Source organism: Cornus florida, unplaced genomic scaffold (genome assembly GCF_030987335.1).
Source record: "Cornus florida cultivar Cherokee Brave unplaced genomic scaffold, ASM3098733v1 CherokeeBrave_3.0.0_Hap2_Chr11, whole genome shotgun sequence".
NCBI lineage: Eukaryota > Viridiplantae > Streptophyta > Magnoliopsida > Cornales > Cornaceae > Cornus > Cornus florida.
The window spans coordinates 136,591,458-136,610,724 of record NW_026775581.1 but is presented as its reverse complement, the minus strand read 5'-3'; positions in this window follow the sequence as shown (position 1 = coordinate 136,610,724).

Genomic DNA, 19,267 nt, shown 5'->3' with positions numbered 1-19,267 from the left:
TCATCACTAATACCTAATGTTTTTATTTTTATTTTAATTATCAAATTTTATGAAAATAATAATTTTGTCATTTCCTTACCCGGCAAGGCAATAATAATTAAATTTATTAATATAATAGTATAATATAAATGTATCACTACTAAATTTTGACCTTGACAAAATAAATTTAAGAGAGGTTAAGGTCTACTGTTATTTGTAGCACTTTAGAAGAAGTCAATAACATAAAATTTAAATCATCACGCATACAGAGGAAAAAGGAAAAAGTAACTATTGTAAAAAGTGCTTTCACTGTAAATTTTGTACAATCGGTCTCTATCAGGATTTGATTAAAAACAAATCATTCAATCAGGAAACTAAATCTTGTCATATACTACTTCTTAAAATCAATAAAGCTATAAAATAGTCTCTTAAAAATTTCGAAAAGATATTAATTACCGGACTAAGTTCTGTCTGTTGGTGTCCCATTCGTTGAAAATGTTGATGTTTTGTGCCCGTTGATATTTTTTTGTTTTTGTTTTTTGGGAGGGTTAAGACCCACTAAAAAGAAACTCGTGAGTTCCAACTGTATGTGCATGTTCACACAGTAGATGCTTTTTCTTTTGAGAAAAGCGTGCAGCATTAGCATCTGGAATGATCTTGGATGCAATTATTTTGTGTAAAAGTGGAGATTTTGGTGTTTTGGTTCAAGTAGTGGCCTCTATTGACAATAAAAAAAGGTAGCTAAATGTTTATTCATTTATGCTTTTTCACTTTATAAAAAAGAAGATTATTCCATCTTTGCAAATTGGCATTCACCTTTTTGTTTGTTGTAGTAATGGTCAATCACCACGCTCCAATGCAACCTTACTATGAAGTCAAATCACTCGAGAGTTAGGTCACTAATTCAAGATTAGTGGTTGATAATATGAGCACTAAAGCACTTCCAACTTTTCATAAAAATGTATAAATGAAAATTCAAAGTGTAAAAGATAAAAAGAGTGTTGAAAGATTGAGAATTTACACTTTTCTTTTGTGGTTGCTCAACGTTTAAAGAAAAATGGAATATGATGGTGTTATTGAATAAAATTGAACTAAAATTAAAACCATATGTACTGATCATGATATTTGGTTCATGATCTTATGAATACGGAAAAGAATTGGAATAAAGTGAACATTATGAGGTAGAAATGATATTTTAAAATTTATGCTTGTCTAAAATGTCTGACGTCACCATAGTTAAAATATAAAATAAATAAAATTGAAGAATGGGATCAATTTTATCTGTTTAATGAGGTTAGTTTTAAGATTGAGAAAGGACATATTTTGCTGAAAAGGTATGCATAATTATCAATTTTTATTCATAAATTAATAATTTGTCTGTTATTCGCTCCGTTCTTTATTTATTTGCTGTGGCAATTAAAACTGTAAAAACTGGAATCCTCTACTTTCCGAATTGAAAGAAGAGCAAATAAATACTCACATGCCCTTTCTCTAAAAAAGTGCTCTTAACTTGTAAAACTGAGGATGAGAAATATAAATTTTTTTGAACAAATGGTGCCAAGCTTGAGAAGTTGGGTTTGAGTTTGATAGCCCAAATAGAAATGGGTTTAGGTCTAATTCCAAATTCACTCCTCCCAACATACATTCCGCAACATTGGGTATTGCCTGCTCTTGAGCCCACACCGCTACGATCCCAATCGCTGAAAGAAACTCAACTAAGAAAAACATATATAGGTAAGTTACAATCAATCAAAGCCCAAATTAATATATTATTTTAGGGCAAAGTATAGAAAATTTCCCTCGACTTGTAACTTTTTTTCAGTAAACCTCTCTTTATCTATTTTTTTTATTAAAGAACTCCCATCGACTTGTAACTTTTTTCCAATAAATCTCATTGTCTAATTTTTTACCACATAACCCCCTCAACTATCTGAAAGGGGTAAAGGAATTCATATTTGGACCAAAATGCCATTTATTAATTCTTAATTCTCCAAAACTTCAAAAATTTATATTTCACAAACCGTACATTTAAAAATTATAAATAATATATGCACGGAAAACTTATAAAATAAGGATCCCAAAAATATAAGATTTGTACAACAAACCTTCATCACCAAAGATAAATAGGCAATCGAAAAATCTATTCCAACAATAAATACTCTAGGTATTTGCAAGAAAATTTTCACAATTATTCATTTAAATATGGAGCCAAATATATAAAAAAAAAATTAGCTCTAATAATGATCGATTTCATGATTTATCATATTTTACGTCAAAAGTATTTTCATTCTTTTATAGACTTACCATTTTAAAAAAATGAATATTCGGTCTCTATTGGGGTTAATTTTTTTATATGTTATGTTCCATGTGAAAATGAATAATTCTGAAAATTTTCTTGCAAATAGTTCGAGTATTTTATAAAAAATAAAATAAAATAAGATTGTTGCAGTAGATTTTTAGATTGTCTATTTCTCTCTAGTTATGAAGTTTTGTTAAACAAATTTTATATTTATGTAATCCTTATTTTATAAGTTTTCCGTGCATACATTTTTTGTAATATTTGGATGTACGATTTGTGAGATATGAATTTTTGAAGTTCGAGGAAATTCAAATTAAAATAAAAGGGCTTTTTGGTCCAAATATCAACTCTTTTACTCCCCTTAGATTGTTGAGGGAGATTCTTTGGTAAAAAATTAGATTGGGGGGATTTATTGGAAAGGGCTACAAGTTGAGGAAGTTCTTTGATAAAAAAATTAGATGAGGGGGGTTTAATGTAAAAAATTACAAGTCAAGGGGAATTTTCTGTACTTTGTCCTATTATTATATATATATATATACACATATACACTTTTTGCGTACGGATTCTTTGTAAATATATATACAAAGTTAGATACACGGGACGGAATAATGTGATAAAATTTCAACTACAAATAAACTAACTTGTCTACTTCTTTTAGTACACATATGTCATTTTATTCTTATTCTTTTGAAATTAATCTCTTATTTGTTTACATCAATAAGAAATTTATCCAATTCAACTAACTTAATTGAACAATCTAAATTTTTTAATTTGCATAATTTTGCATAACTAGGCTAGGATTATGTTAAAAAAAAACATTGCAATTAAAAAGCTGAAAACAAAACTAAGTTGCAACATTATAATTTCGATTAATATAAACGAATAAGAATAAGGCGGTAGCAAAAATGGAACACTACTAAGTTTGTTTACATAGTCGAACAAGAGGAGTGAATATCACTAGGAACCAAAAATAAGGGCAACAATCTCTTTGCATAGTTTCATTGGGTAATTAAGTGCCGAAAACACTTTGAAATATACTTTTCATAATATTTTTATTCATATTTGAAAAAGTGTGTAATAAACACATTTAATCTTTTGACATTCTACAAAATTACTCCTCTGTCAAAAATCTTATATAAATTAGTGTTGTAATACTCATTTTGTCTTTTTATTCTTTCCAAAATGCCCAGGGTTATTTATACAATCATCCTCTTCATTGCAATCATCCTCTGCCGTCCCGTGCTAGCCGGCTCCATCACTCATCCATCCGCTTCACACAGGAAATTTCGGTATTCATCGCTGATCTGTCCGCCTCAAACCTGTTCTATATCACGCTCCCACACGCCAAGATTTGTCTCTACGAATAGATCTAACACTCGTACATGCGCCCCGCTGCTAGTTGGCCGGCGTCGTTTCTGCACAGTTTTGCCGCCGACACTTTCGCCGGTTCAAGCACAACCCCTTAATCCATCTCTCTCCCCTTCCACACACACACACATATATATGTAGCTTTGGGCATCGTTTTCGAGGTCAAGTGTCATTGTGGTGGTGTTAAATATGGGGTTAATGGCTGTTGTGGTGGAGGTTGCGATGGTGGTGTGGAGGATGAAGAAAGATGAGGTGGCTGGGCATAAAGATAATAATGGTAATGAAGGGTGGGGGTGGCTGTGTGATAGTGGGGAGAGGGGGAAGGATAAGAGATTGGTCACAAGGGGAGAAGATTATTGAGGGACGATATGCAGGGGAGTTGAGGTTCGGATCTTCTCTGGCCACCGATGGAGGCGGAAGTGGCGACGGAGGAAGAAGGTGGTGAAGAATATGTGGTTGGTGAGATGCAAGGGAGAGAGTAAGAGATTGTTTTATGTAATTTGTGTGTCTGAATAAATGAAATGGGGGTAGTGAAGTAATTTGTGTTTTGTCGTTGCCGTCGAAAAATCTGAGACCCAGGCTACCATCATTACAGCGATGGACGTCATGATCTACACACGCTAACAGCAAAGGCACGTCACGTTCGCGCGTGCCCTCAGCATCACTCACCCTCGTCTGGTCCGATGCGCTGCCATGCATCTTCTCCGAGCACATCCATAAGTTTGCTGCCGAACCATCTGTTAGGAAACGTGCTAGTTTTAAAAACTTTTCGAGGGATTTAAATTCATAGATCTTGATTCATTACATAGAGACAAGTTTTATGCAAAAATAAAACATGATGTATCATTCAATTAAAAGATTGAATACTTACATCAAGGTTTGAGTAAACCTTAGATCTCTCCTCTAAAGTGAATGTTCTCACTTATTGTAGATTCCTTAGCAAGATGCATTCTTCTTGGATCTCCATCTTCTTGGTAATTGCTTTGCCTTTAGGAATCACTCATATGCCTCCATGAATGACCTTGGAAAACTAGGCTTGTGGGAGCCTCCATTAGATGAGAACATAAACCCTAATTTTCTAGAGAGAGAAAATATATTCCTTTTTCCTTCTACTAAAAATCACACCTAAAATATACATAGACCATATATATTTATAGGCAACATAAAGGTAAAGAAAAGGAAACAACTAATCCTTCTCAATCTCTAATTCACATGTCTCAAATCTAATATGATTCCAATATCAAGTTGGGCTATGAGTGAGAATCCATTGGGCCTATTATTTTATTGGCTACAATGAATTAATAATTGGCCCGGTCCATGGACCCAATTCAATTAATTCATAAATTAATTTCTACTCCACTAAAAGAAATTAATTGAACTCCAATTAAATAATAAATAACCTCTAAGTCAATATTGCACTTTGACCCCTCTATGCATAATTAGTTATCGGATAAATAAAGCCATCAATCCGACTACTTAATTAATATATTTATTTTGGTACCTTTGATTATTTCTGGCTCGATCACAATAAAACATTTGTTTGACAAAAATAATAATTTAAATAAATAAATATATAATAAATCATTTTGTCTAAAAATACACGAAGGCCTTCGAATTTACTTTGTGATCAACCATAATCAATACAAAATAAATACAAGTAGCAATGATGCAAATATTGAAAATATAACCCTCTAACTATTAATTACATAACTACCCAAAGTGTCGGTCTAAGGATCCCGAAGAATCCGCCGAACAAATCAAAGTAATTATTAATTAATAAAAGAGTTTATAATTTTCTCATACTTAAGAGTCAAATGCCATGACGGTGATAGGGAACAATTGCATACGACGACTCTCGCAATATATCTCAACCTAACGCGGATCTAGTTCAAATCTTAATTAATTATGAGTCCATCCATAATTACCGACTATGAACCATTTATGATTACTATTTATATATCATGCATTGATTGCCATCACAAACATATATATAAATATCTCTTGTAATCAAATGGACACTATCAATTCTATAATAAATCGAAATATAATACATTGAATTCACCAATTGTATAAAACATAAATATTTCATAAACGTCAGGAACATATGTCACTTTAATCCAAACAGGAATTTGCTATGCCAGGGCATATAAATCTCAACAGCTCCCACTTGCCCTCATAGCCAATTCAAATTGCACCTAACTCCAATGTTATCCAGATGATGATCAAAATTATTGATCAATAACACCTTTGATAATGGATCAACAAAGTTGTGTTCCAATGCAATGTTCTAGCCACAAGTACATTTTCCTGATAGCCAATTCAAATTGCATCTAACTCCAATGTTATCCAGGTGTTGATCAAAACTATTGATCGACGACACCTTTGTTAATGGATCAACAAAGTTGTGTTCCAATGCAATGTTCTAGCCACAAGTACATTTTCTTGCTGGACAATATCATGTAGAACATGATACTTCCTATCAGTGTATTTTGTTCATCTATGGAACCTTGGGTCATTGGTTTGGACTACCTCTGCACTATTGTCGCAATATAGCTCGATAGGTAGGCTAGTATGCTCCACAACCTCTAAATCAGTGAGATCAAACCAATAGGCTTCTTTTGCCGCCTTTAAGGCTGCAATATATTCCACCTGCAGGTTTGAGTCAGCAGTTGAAATCTGCTTAACAATCTACCAACTGATTTCCCTTTCATTAAGTGAACATACACTAAGTCATGAACCTCATAGTATCTACTTCTGATTGAAAATCAGAACTAACATACTTGACTAGGACCATATCATCACATCCATAAATGAGTATGATATCATTGATTCTCCTTAGGTACTTAATGATATTTTTCACAACAGACTAGTTGTCAAGTCCAGTATTGGACTGATCTTTACTGACTATCCCTACTATGTAGCGGATGTCCTGTTTGGTATAGACCATGGCATATATGAGACTCTCATATGTCGAAGCATATTGTTCCAGTCTCATTTGCTCAATCTCCTTTGATAGTCTTGAAAAACTACTTACTAGAGAGAGCAATCCATATCAATAAAGCAAGAACTCATTCTTTGAGTTATGCACACCAAACCTGATAAAAACTTTTCCAATGTAGGATTATTAAGATAAGCCTATTTTCCTTTTAACCTGATTTTGCAAAAGTTTGATCCTAGAAATATAACTTACATCTTGAAAATTCTTCATTTAAAAGTAATTGAACAACTACCTCTTTATCGATGACAAAACTTCCACATCATTCTAAATGAGTAGGATGTCATATATAAATATTGAATCAGAAAAATAATGACATTCCCTTGTACACTCATGATTTATTCACAAAAAAATCTTCTGGTATCTTTTTGTAGATTAACTTGCCTTCCATAGGAATCACCCTACTAGAAAGTTCTACAAGATCCCAGAATTTATTAGAATACATAGATTCCAACTCTGATTTCATAGTAACTCGCCAAAACGATCTGTATCTATATCGGTTCACGCTTCCGTGTAGCTTACTGGGTCCAACTCATGTTTAACAGGGATATCCATAATGGTCTCACTTAAAAACATGATTCTGTCGGATTGGATGATAATCCTCCCACTACAATAATGTACCGATGCAGGAATCTGTGTACAAGATGATGCTGACGCATCAATAGAGAATTCATTTATTATTCTCAATCTCTATAATAAGTGTGTTCAAATGTGGTACATCTGATACTCATACCATATTCTCTAACATTATGCTACTAGGTATGTAATTCATAATATGATCCTCCTATAGATAAACAGTGAGTATAAACAATCAACTTTTATCATTGAGATCATAAAATAATCCATCCTAGTGACTTAAGAGTAGCTATCAAATCTAGCATGCCTATGATTTGCTTCCAACTTACTTGTCCATATCAAACGCACATGTGCAAAACTACCCCATACGTGCATGTGATTCAAACTAAGATTTAGTAAAAAACACAGCTCAACGGTATCCTTGAGACAGACTAAGATGGAATACAGTTCATAATGCGCATCGATGTCATTAACGCTAAACTCTTAAATGAAAGAGATAATGTGGTATAACTGATCATAGATCTAACCATGTTAAGTGGAATTCTATTATTCCTATTTGACACCTAAATGCATTTACCGTCAATTGCGGAAAACTGGTACATAATACCCTCATTGACCATATAGTCTTTGTACTATCCCAAAAAATACTCATATCCTCGATCAGATCGAAGTGTCTTGATAAGTTTACCTAATATGTGCTCCACATCAGTCTTAACCTTCTCAGAATATACCAAGAGTTTAAGACTTATGTTGCATCAGATAAACTTATCCAAAACGTGAGTAATCTTGCTTGGATGTTCATAAGACCACACGTGTCAGTGTGTACCGAGTCCAATTGTCCTTTATGTCTATTTCATCTGGCTGATTAATCCCTAAGAGTTATCTATCCTTCAAAACAGGGTTCACAAGTTTGGTTTAGGCTCCCCTGCCTCACTAGGTAATTAACCTTCATTGACCAATCTTTGAATCTTATTTTGATTGATAACAACCCAAAAATAGACATTAAAAATACAATGAGTCAGGAATAACAATTTTTCTCTTAACATTCAATCTAGAAGATGCAATATTAGTTTTTACATCCTGCAAATCTTAAGAGTTTGTGATTATAGTATATTAACCATCTTTCAATACACCAGAAGCAATAGCATATCTATTCAATTTTATAAAACCAGTTTTACAAAATAACAACACAGTTTTTATAAACCACAAGTGAAACAAAAATTAGATTGCGTCTAACTTCTGTGCATAAAGATAGTTCTCTAATACTAATATCCTCATACTATCTAATTTCAGATGTAATACTCCCACTGACCTAACTACAACCTTGGCATCAGGTCAAAAGATAAATATATATCCATATCATCAAGGCTTCTAGATTCCTGAAATCCTTACGATGAATTGCAAACATGTTTAGTGGCTCCAGAATCTATCCATCAGGAATTAATAGATGCAACCACATAACATAGCTCAATGATTAAATATATATTTTCCTATGCCACGTCATTGCTTAGACAGTTCGTCCTATAGTGTTTTAGTTAACGGCAAAAGAAACAGTTTCATTCGCCCTCAACATACACTGCCTTATTCCCTTTAACCTTTTAGATACCTATGTTTTGTGCTAGCCTAGTCCTATTATCATCCTTCTTCTTTGCTTTGCCCGTTCACTTGGGCCTAGAAGAAGATGGTATAGACTAGGTTAGATTGATAGGAACGCCCAAACTCTTGATTATCCCTTCATCTGTTACCAATTCTATAAGAATATCAGCGAGTGTGAACTCAAACTGATTCCTTATTTAGTTCACTCTAACAGAGTCGAACAAGTTTGGTAACAAGGCAATAATCATGTCAACTTGAAACTTAGCACCCAAATCAGCCCTATTGATCTCCAGCTAATTTTAAATAATAAACAATCATTTTCTAAAATTCGATTTCATACTGGAGTTCCTTAGGCTATCTTGATGCTATTCAAGTCTGATATAGTACTTTAGCATACTCTCTATCTAATCTCACCAAAACATCTTATTGACAGTTAACATGATGCTTGAAGAAAATAAAATAATGTAAATGTTAGCTTTGGAGCGTATTCGAGGTAAACTCTAGAATATTGCACCAATTCATCTCATTTGTCTTATTTCACTTATTTAAAGCATTAATGTTCTCTTAGGTATCTTAAAATAAAAGGATTAGGTTTTAGGAGTAGTAAATACATTTGTACCACCACGTTGTGAATAAAATATCTAAATTCCTTTTCTAGTCATTATAAATGAAGTCCACATACATTGAAATTAGCAAGCAGATAAAATGGATTAGACATAATTAGCCTGAATATAAATGCATTCATACAATATGCAAGGTGAATTATTAATACTGTCATGCATATTTAAAATTAAAATGAGTTGGTTTACCACATAATATAATAAATCTCAATCGAACAAGAGATCATTATCATTATTGGTGAACAATCCCTTTTAATTAATGTGGGTCCCTTAACTCTGTAGCATAATAAATCAACCAATCAATATGTCAATAACTTATCCTGTTGGAGGAGTTCATTATTACTATTGTAGAGATTCATTTGCTATTAGGTGAGCACTTCCATTAAAATAATATGTGGGTCCCTTAACCACTGCATGAAAAATCGGATAACCAATACACCAATAACTTATTCGGTTTGCGAAGTTCATTATTGTTATTGGCGGGCAAATCCCATCATCTCCATATTTCTTAAGACAATGTCTTGTCTATCTATATGAAATGATTCCCGATTATGTTTAGCCTTTCTAAAATCACCTAGTGTAGACCACTCCGTTGGGGAGCTAACACTATTGATTTTAGATTAAGTGTATAACGTTATTAAAGCTCTAACGAAAAATAAAACATTAAATATGTTGTCATTATAATTTAGACTCTTTAAATCATGCGTAGGGCCTTATTTTTAAAGATCTAATTACAATGAACATTTAATATTTTTATTTTCATGAGACAACCATTCTTGTAATATTAAGACTCTTCAAATCATGCGTGGGGCCTTATTTTTGAAGATCTAATTATAATGGTATTAATAACGAAGGCCATGGGGCAATGTATAAAAATCCCCGCTCCCACTCAATTTTTTTAATCATTCATAATTAGGGTTTTCATTTTATTCAAATACATGATATGATGCATGTTAAACGTCTTGATTTTAATCCAATTAAATTTAGAAAATATTTGGACTTTAAATGATTCACTAATATTTAATTTGAAGCACACTTTAAAAATAATTTACAAAAATGATTTTTCGTTTCCCAATAAGTGCTCTCAAATTAATTAGTAATCAAATCCAATTAATTTTCATAATTTAATTAATATAAATCAAGTCATTTAATTAAATATCATGGATCCAATGCATGAATAATAATAATAAACAATTAATTATTCCATGCATCAGTTAAATAAATAAATAACAGACAGAAGCAATTTAAATGGCCAATGGATTCAGCTTTTAACATTTATATGCTCTAAGTAATGCGCGAGGGTCTATCATTAGCCGCGTCACATGGGATTATTTCCCATCAATCCCTCTTGATCTCTGGCCAAAACCTTGCCGCCGACAACTCTCCGGTCGCCGGAAAATCGCCGAAAAATTCCAGAAATTAAATTAGGCCTTAAAAAATTCCAGAAAAATTCCGAAAAATTTCTAAAAAATCCCAGAAAATTCCTGAAGCCTAATTTAACCCTCTTGGACGTTCTTGAAGCTTCATAGCATCCTTTGACGAAGATTACATAGCTTTAAAAATATTTACAATTTGAAATACAATGAAAAAAATTAAATTACATCATTGAACTTTCAAACGGCTAAATCAAAGCCTTAATTACATTCATCCAAAGATAAAATTACATTCAATATTCATATAAGCTTCATCCATGGCCCAAAACACATATCATCATCCATTCACAATTATACATACATCATCATGTATCAATATATATCAATATATTAATTCATACATCAACATATATCAATAAATAAATATATGCATATCAAAATTGGATCCATGAATGATGAATTTTCATAAAATCATGATCTCTAGTAATGAATCAAACCATGCTCTGATACCACTGTTAGGAAACGTGCTAATTTTAAAAACTTTTCGAGGGATTTAAATTCATAGATCTTGATTCATTACATAGAGACAAGTTTTATGCAAAAATAAAACATGATGTATCATTCAATTAAAAGATTGAATACTTACATCAAGGTTTGAGTAAACCTTAGATCTCTCCTCTAAAGTGAATGTTCTCACTTATTGTAGATTCCTTAGCAATATGCATTCTTCTTGGATCTCCATCTTCTTGGTAATTGTTTTGCCTTTAGGAATCACTCATATGCCTCCATGAATGACCTTGGAAAACTAAGCTTGTGAGAGCCTCCATTAGATGAGAACATAAACCCTAATTTTCTAGAGAGAGAAAATATATTCCTTTTTCCTTCTACTAAAAATCACACCTAAAATATATATAGATCATGTATATTTATAGGCAACATAAAGATAAAGAAAAGGAAACAACTAATCCTTCTCAATCTCTAATTCACATGTCTCAAATCTAATATGATTCCAATATCAAGTTGGGCTATGAGTGAGAATCCATTGGGCCTATTATTTTATTGGCTACAATGAATTAATAATTGGCCCGGTCCATGGACCAAATTCAATTAATTCATAAATTAATTTCTACTCCACTAAAAGAAATTAATTGAACTCCAATTAAATAATAAATAACCTCTAAGTCAATATTGCACTTTGACCCCTCTATGCATAATTAGTTATCGGATAAATAAAGCCATCAATCCGACTACTTAATTAATATATTTATTTTGGTACCTTTGATTATTTCTGACTCGATCACAATAAAACATTTGTTTGACAAAAATAATAATTTAAATAAATAAATATATAATAAATCATTTTGTCTAAAAATACACGAAGGCCTTCGAATTTACTTTGTGATCAACCATAATCAATACAAAATAAATACAAGTAGCAATGATGCAAATATTGAAAATATAACCCTCTAACTATTAATTACATAACTACCCAAAGTGTCGGTCTAAGGATCCCGAAGAATCCGCCGAACAAATCAAAGTAATTATTAATTAATAAAAGAGTTTATAATTTTCTCATACTTAAGAGTCAAATGCCATGACGGTGATAGGGAACAATTGCATACGACGGCCCTCGCAATATATCTCAACCTAACGCGGATCTAGTTCAAATCTTAATTAATTATGAGTCCATCCATAATTACCGACTATGAACCATTTATAATTACTATTTATATATCATGCATTGATTGCCATCACAAACATATATATAAATATCTCTTGTAATTAAATGGACACTATCAATTCTATAATGAATCGAAATATAGTACATTGAATTCACCAATTGTATAAAACATAAATATTTCATAAACGTCAGGAACATATGTCACTTTAATCCAAACAGGAATTTGCTATAACAGGGCATATAAATCCCAACACCATCATATTCCACCTTTCTTCATCATCGCCGCCGGCCCTTACTGGAACACAGTCCATTCGCCGGGAGCTCACTGTCATTGTCGGCCGTGTCTATGCTTCTTCTCCACATATTCAACTTTCTACCTGTCAAGAACGCGAGGCCCTCTGATGATGCAATTGGATAGGGTGTGCAAAACGATGTCATTAATTTTATTTTTATATATTTTATAAAATGATTCGGTAAGGATAATTTGGTTAATTTAAATTTTAATTGTGTCAGGAGAACCTAATTGTATCAAATTGAAATTTGAGGGGTGTTTTTTTGCACGTGAGGGGTTTGATATGCACTGTAAGCATATTTTAAGGATGTTTTCTACACTTGATCTTAGTTTCATTCTTCTTACTAATTTTTACAATATTAAAATAATTTCAAGTAATTTTTATCATAATTGTCACTTAAATTACTACGTTTTTGAAAAAATATGCATTGATATTCTATTTATTTTTCAATTATTGTTCTTTAGTTTCAATTCAATTAATTTGTTATGGTTGAAAGTTCTTCTTTCTACGCGACTATGTTCAAAGAATGGAGCATGTAGCACGGAATAGCTGATGAGCTTTCTTAGTTTAGTCTATTTAATTTCATTGAGGTATTCCAACAAAAAAATATATATATATATATATATACGCGCGCGCGACACGGTAACAACTTCATTTAAATTGAGTTGAGTTTATAATGGGTGAACCGAGTTTAAAGAGTACACGTATAGTATTCTGCAGAATAATAGTAACTGAAAAATGCATTAATGTGGTACAGTCCGATGTAATATGTTAGCAAGAACGGGCAAGGGAAAAAGAAATTTAGGAGTAATAAATATTTATTCCGTCTCAAAATATATGAGTGTTTTAAGAAGTATGATTGTCACAATTCCCATATTATTTATTTTGAAACCGAAAGAATAATAATTATGTCGTTGACTGTGCCCCTTACTCTGTAGGAGAGAGTCTTGGTACCAGTGGTTATCCCTACGCAGCTACAACGCTTATAGTCTAACCAAAGATTCCAAACCAATGATATGAATGCCACGTTCTTGAAATAGTACAGCATAATTTACTTTTGAATTTTGATTCTTGAAACAAGTTTAAGTTAGATATATATATATATATATATATATAATTGATGAGGACCCAATTGAATTTGTTCCAATATAAAGATGGGATAGACCAAGTTGCAGCGTACGTGTGAAAGGGCTCAGCCAAACGAGAAAGACCTGCTTCTTATCCATTGGAACAAAAAATGGGTATTCATATCCCAAAATGGGAGGCTTAACAGAGGCAGGGAAATGATAATGGGAATATGCAGTGTGATATTTCTTTGTCCAAACATGGGAAACTCTTCATTGCATACCATGTGAACCACACCATGATAGTACTGCCAATTCAACCCATTTGGTAGGGTTTTGTTTTGACTATGAATATCCACCTGCATTCCATCTCTATTGGTACCATATTTTACTCCTTTATATTGGTAATTAGTTGGTAGATTATGCACTATTTAAATCCAGTGAATCTCACTTTGTGTTGATATCGATGAAAAGAGGTTATCTGAAAATACCTTTTTTTATAAATAAGTCTTCACACAACAATTTTAAGAAAATTAAAGAGTTTTTGAACAATTTTTTTTTAAAAAAATAATAATAAAAAAACTGAACCAAACAGAATTTTTGTATTAAATGGCTGAATTTTTTTTTATTATTATTATATACTACTAATTTTTCCTATTTTTAATTATGTACCTATAAAATTTTCACTTTGTTCCCTCTAAAATTTTTTTAAAAAAATTATATGAAATTCACTTTTATCCCCCTCCCACGACTTCCTGGAGCCATACAATTAAGTTGGGAAGTCTCCATATTTATTCAACTATATCACATTACTCTTGAAGCCTTTAAAAACATTTTTTGATACTGTATATGTTAGAATCATGATACTTCATCAACAAAAAGTTGACCACAGCTGAAATTGATTTAAATCAATTAACACACAAACAATAATAATAATACTAATAATAATTTCCTCACCATAGTAATCTAACTTGACTTGATGACTTCCAACACGGTAGACGCTCCTTGATAAGCTCTTTATGCCGCTTAGGTTATTTGAGTTTAAATTTGAGAGAGAGATATACCATACATAGATCAAACACTTGACAGTATATATATTACTGTAAATGACTATTCTAATATTTGAACTTGAGAGTTCCAATAATATATACCATTGCTCTCTTTTTATGATCGATGCATAATACCTTCCTCAATCTTATTGTAGTTATATATATATATATATATATGCACTGCAGACATATAAATACATATACATGTACATTACATATATATGCACCAAACTCAACAAATCTCTACACAGATTTATGGTGAACAATTTTGGGGTAATTTGGTAAGACTATTGGGCAAAATGAAACATAATCAACTACTCCTATCTATGTCATTCATAAATATGCATCTGTTGAGTAGTGAGTGAGTGAGTTAATTTCTGCATGCCAATCTGACATTATATATATTGATGCAGAAATTAAGTGCATCACATCTCATGAAGAGAGATTGTAGGACACAACCATCAAACTTGCATATCAATTCCATTTTTGGTACACCATCTAATTTGATCAACAAATTAAACATACATATATATAGCATGTATGAAGCCACATTAATTTAACCATTAAATATATTTACATGATCGACATGCATACGCATATACGTACAAGTTAACTAGGTATTGTACTTATATATTCTCCCCCAATTCTTATATGCATATAGAAGATATGTGTGTATATATTTGTGTGTGTGTGAGAGAGAGAGAGAGGTTGAGGGAGGGATTTTCTTGGTTACTTTGTTAAGTAGCTAGGCATATAGTCATCTTCATAAGTAAGCTCAGATGAAATTCATATAATTGTCATCCGCATATTTAAACTCGTAGATGATTTAAACTTATTTTTCATTTGAATCTATAGAGGATTAACTGAACGCATAAATCTATAAGATCTACAAAGACAGAAAGAAGAAAATTAAAGAGTACGTTTACATATTCCAAGAAAAAAAAAAAAAAAAATTAAAGAGTTTACAGCCAAGAGCAAACAAATTTTAAAGCAAACCCTAACCCACTAACATACCTAAATTCATGTGAGATCTCGTTGATCGATCTGCTTGAAGGAACCAGTAAAAAACCTTGCAACAATTAATTAATTTAAAAGACAAAGCAGAAATTAACACTTGCTCCATCAGTGCATGATTTGATAACACAATTAAGGATATATATATTCTTTTGGTGTAGATCCACTTAATTTACACCAAGACAACACATGATCCAAACAAACAAGACAACCACACAAAGCAATCAAGTACTAGCTAGCTACCAACACACAGATCGAGAGAGAGCTTCTCTGCATAAAGAAAGAGTCGAACAGACCTTACATAAAATTGTCTTGTTTGCATTCATGAACAGATATCATTAATATTGATCTAAAATGCAAAATTCAAAATTAAACCACAACCCTTTTAGATCCATCTTTTTACGTTGACTCATTTAAAACAAAGGCACCCAAAAAAAAAAAAAAAACACAGAAGATAGTAAGACCTAGTAAATTGCTTGGTCTACCAAGATTATTGATCGATTTCCAAACATATACTGACTATAAACAATATAGTTATTAAAGACCGATCTAATACAAACATTGGACAGTGAATATATATATTTGCAAAGGTTGTCAAGGATAATAAATTCTTTTCATATTAGAATAGTCATCATCATCATCCAAACATACAAGAAAACCCCACACAAAGCAAGTACCAAATACCAAACTACAGAGAAAGAGAGATCGAGTAGTAGTCTAGCTTCTCTTAATTAATACAGGAATAAACAGATCTTAATTCTTACCATAATACTTCTACTACTGTCTTCTTCAATGACCTAAAATGTGAACTCACAAAACAGCAAAAGCTAGAGAGAGACACCCACCTACATATATAGGCAGAATAAGATTAAAAATTATAGAACATATATATATATAGACCTTAATTAATTTGCTTGATGTAGCAAATGATCGGACCACGATGCTTGATTCCCCAAACAAGTGACAGACTCTGAAGTCAATAATCCAAAGAAGACCGTACCCCTCAGTGCTTGAAAACGTTGATCATGAGTGACTTGTTCTTGATCATGATCATCATCATCAGCAAAAGTAGGTCCATCTATGGTGTTGGTGCTGGTGTTGGTGATGGTGATGATAATGATGATGGTACTTTAAGAAGTAGGTTATGGTCGTGGGCATAATGATGATGGCTCTGGAGAAGGTAAGGTGGTGGGCAGAGAGAAGAAGACATGATGATTGTTTTTCTGGCTTCGTTGAAAGAAGAATGAAATAAAGATGAAAGCTCCATGTTTTTTGTGCCAGTCTCTTTCTTACTCCTCACAGGAGTTACCTACAGAGTACTCATGAGTCATGATGAGAGAGAGAGAAAGTGTGTGTCATTATTATCTTTCATGAAAACTAAGGGATATATTTATATACATATACACAAGCATGATAACATAAACTCCACCCTCCGTGTAGCGCGTATTAGTAATAATAGTAAGTTAAGAGGCATGGACATTTTTGCCAAGATGTTTTATGTGTGGATACACTATACTTACATAATGACAAAAAAAAAAAAAAAAAAAAAAAAAAAAAAAAAAAACCTATACTTACACTCCCAATACATGTCTACATTTCATTTAGTTCATAATTTAAAATTAAATTTTATTAGAGTAGTAAGGCATCATATAAGTGCGAGTGTCACTACTTCTTCATATACATGTGAGACGCATTAAGAACACTTTACTTGATATATTACAGAATATAAAAAATGGTCTGAACGGGTACGACCCAGATTGTTAGGAACGGGTCAGGCAAAAGCAACCGATCCGAATCAATTTGGAATCCCATTTAAGATAAAAGGAATTGGGCCCATAACCAAGATGAGCCCAGAAAGTCAGTCCAACATAAGAAGTTAGTTAGGAAGTTTCTAAAATATTTGAAACAGTTTATAAATAGATTGAAAAGAAAAAGAAAAAAGGGTTGAAAAATATTCCATGTGGAGAATTATTCTTTTCAAATTGAGAGAGTATTTTTCTTACATCTTCAATTACATACACTTTGCCAATACATTTTAAATTTTCATTACAAATCAATCTTCACCGTTACACATGTAATGACATGAAGAAAAAATACTAACATAAGATATATTCACATAATTTTGTGTGTTACAATTTTCAGAACGAACGCTAATTTTGAAATTAATCAAGTTTGCACCGTTTTCATGTCTTTGCTTAAATTTGACATATCTTGTCCATGCTATTTATATAGTAAGTCCCAACAAGACGAGTGTCCATATATATATATATATATGAAGAGACGAGCGTCCACCCCCGAATGACCTTCTTGTTGTTTTTATGGGGTAAATAAAATGACCTTATTGGCGAGGGGTGCCTTGTTTGTTTGTTTGTCATTACACCTCCGTTCTCATGAAAAAGACGTTTTATTCTTGAGATCTGAAAGGCGGAGTCTCATATTTTTGTGTCCTCTCAAGATGAAGTAACCATTTTTCTTTCTTTCTTTTGGCACAAAACATAAATAGTATTATTTGAATTTTATTTAATTACATACTATCTTATACTTAGGCATGATTCGATTATGTTCTTTTGATGTATTATAAAAATAAATAAAAAATAAAAAATACAACTATATTACTTCATAGAAGCATTTATGAGTATCTTTATGTTTTAGGTAAACAACTCACACAATTTTGTCCCAGTTGAACTCTAACAGCTAACCTTATTTGTAGAAAATAAAATTAAATTGCCTCATAACAATTTCTATATTTATGTCCCGTCTTTTGATTTGATTTGAACAAGATTAAATTAAAATGACTCACGAAGAACTACTCTTTTTTTTTTTTTTAGTTAGTTTCTCATACACACATGCCTTAACTGAAATTTGAATTTCTGACTTCCCTCTGAAAAAGAGGAGCCTGATACCTTAGGCCAAGCATGTTGGTCCAGCACCTATCCTTTGTTTTTACTTCAAATTGAATTGACCCAATCATTGTGAGTGTGCGGAGAGTTCAAATTTGAACTTCCCAACATTTTCTTACAAGGATAATCTCTATTTGTGGTTATTTTTTGAAGGGTCAAATGATGTTCTTCCAATCTTAGAGAGTTTAGCATTATTACTCTTCTTGAAATTATTCAGTAAATGAGGATCATATGGATATGGGTGATCGCGTGTGCTTCATTGCTCCTACCTGAAAGAGTAACGCTATTTAGACTCTTTGTTTTTTTTTTAATGTAATGGAGGCTGTTAATTTAACATGTCATTTTCTTTATTTTTAAATAGAATTAAAATTTTAATTATTTTTTTTTGAAAGACAAAAAAAATAATAATAAACAGAAATTTAGTTTTCAAATAATAGTGGATTTTTTTTTTTTTTTTTTC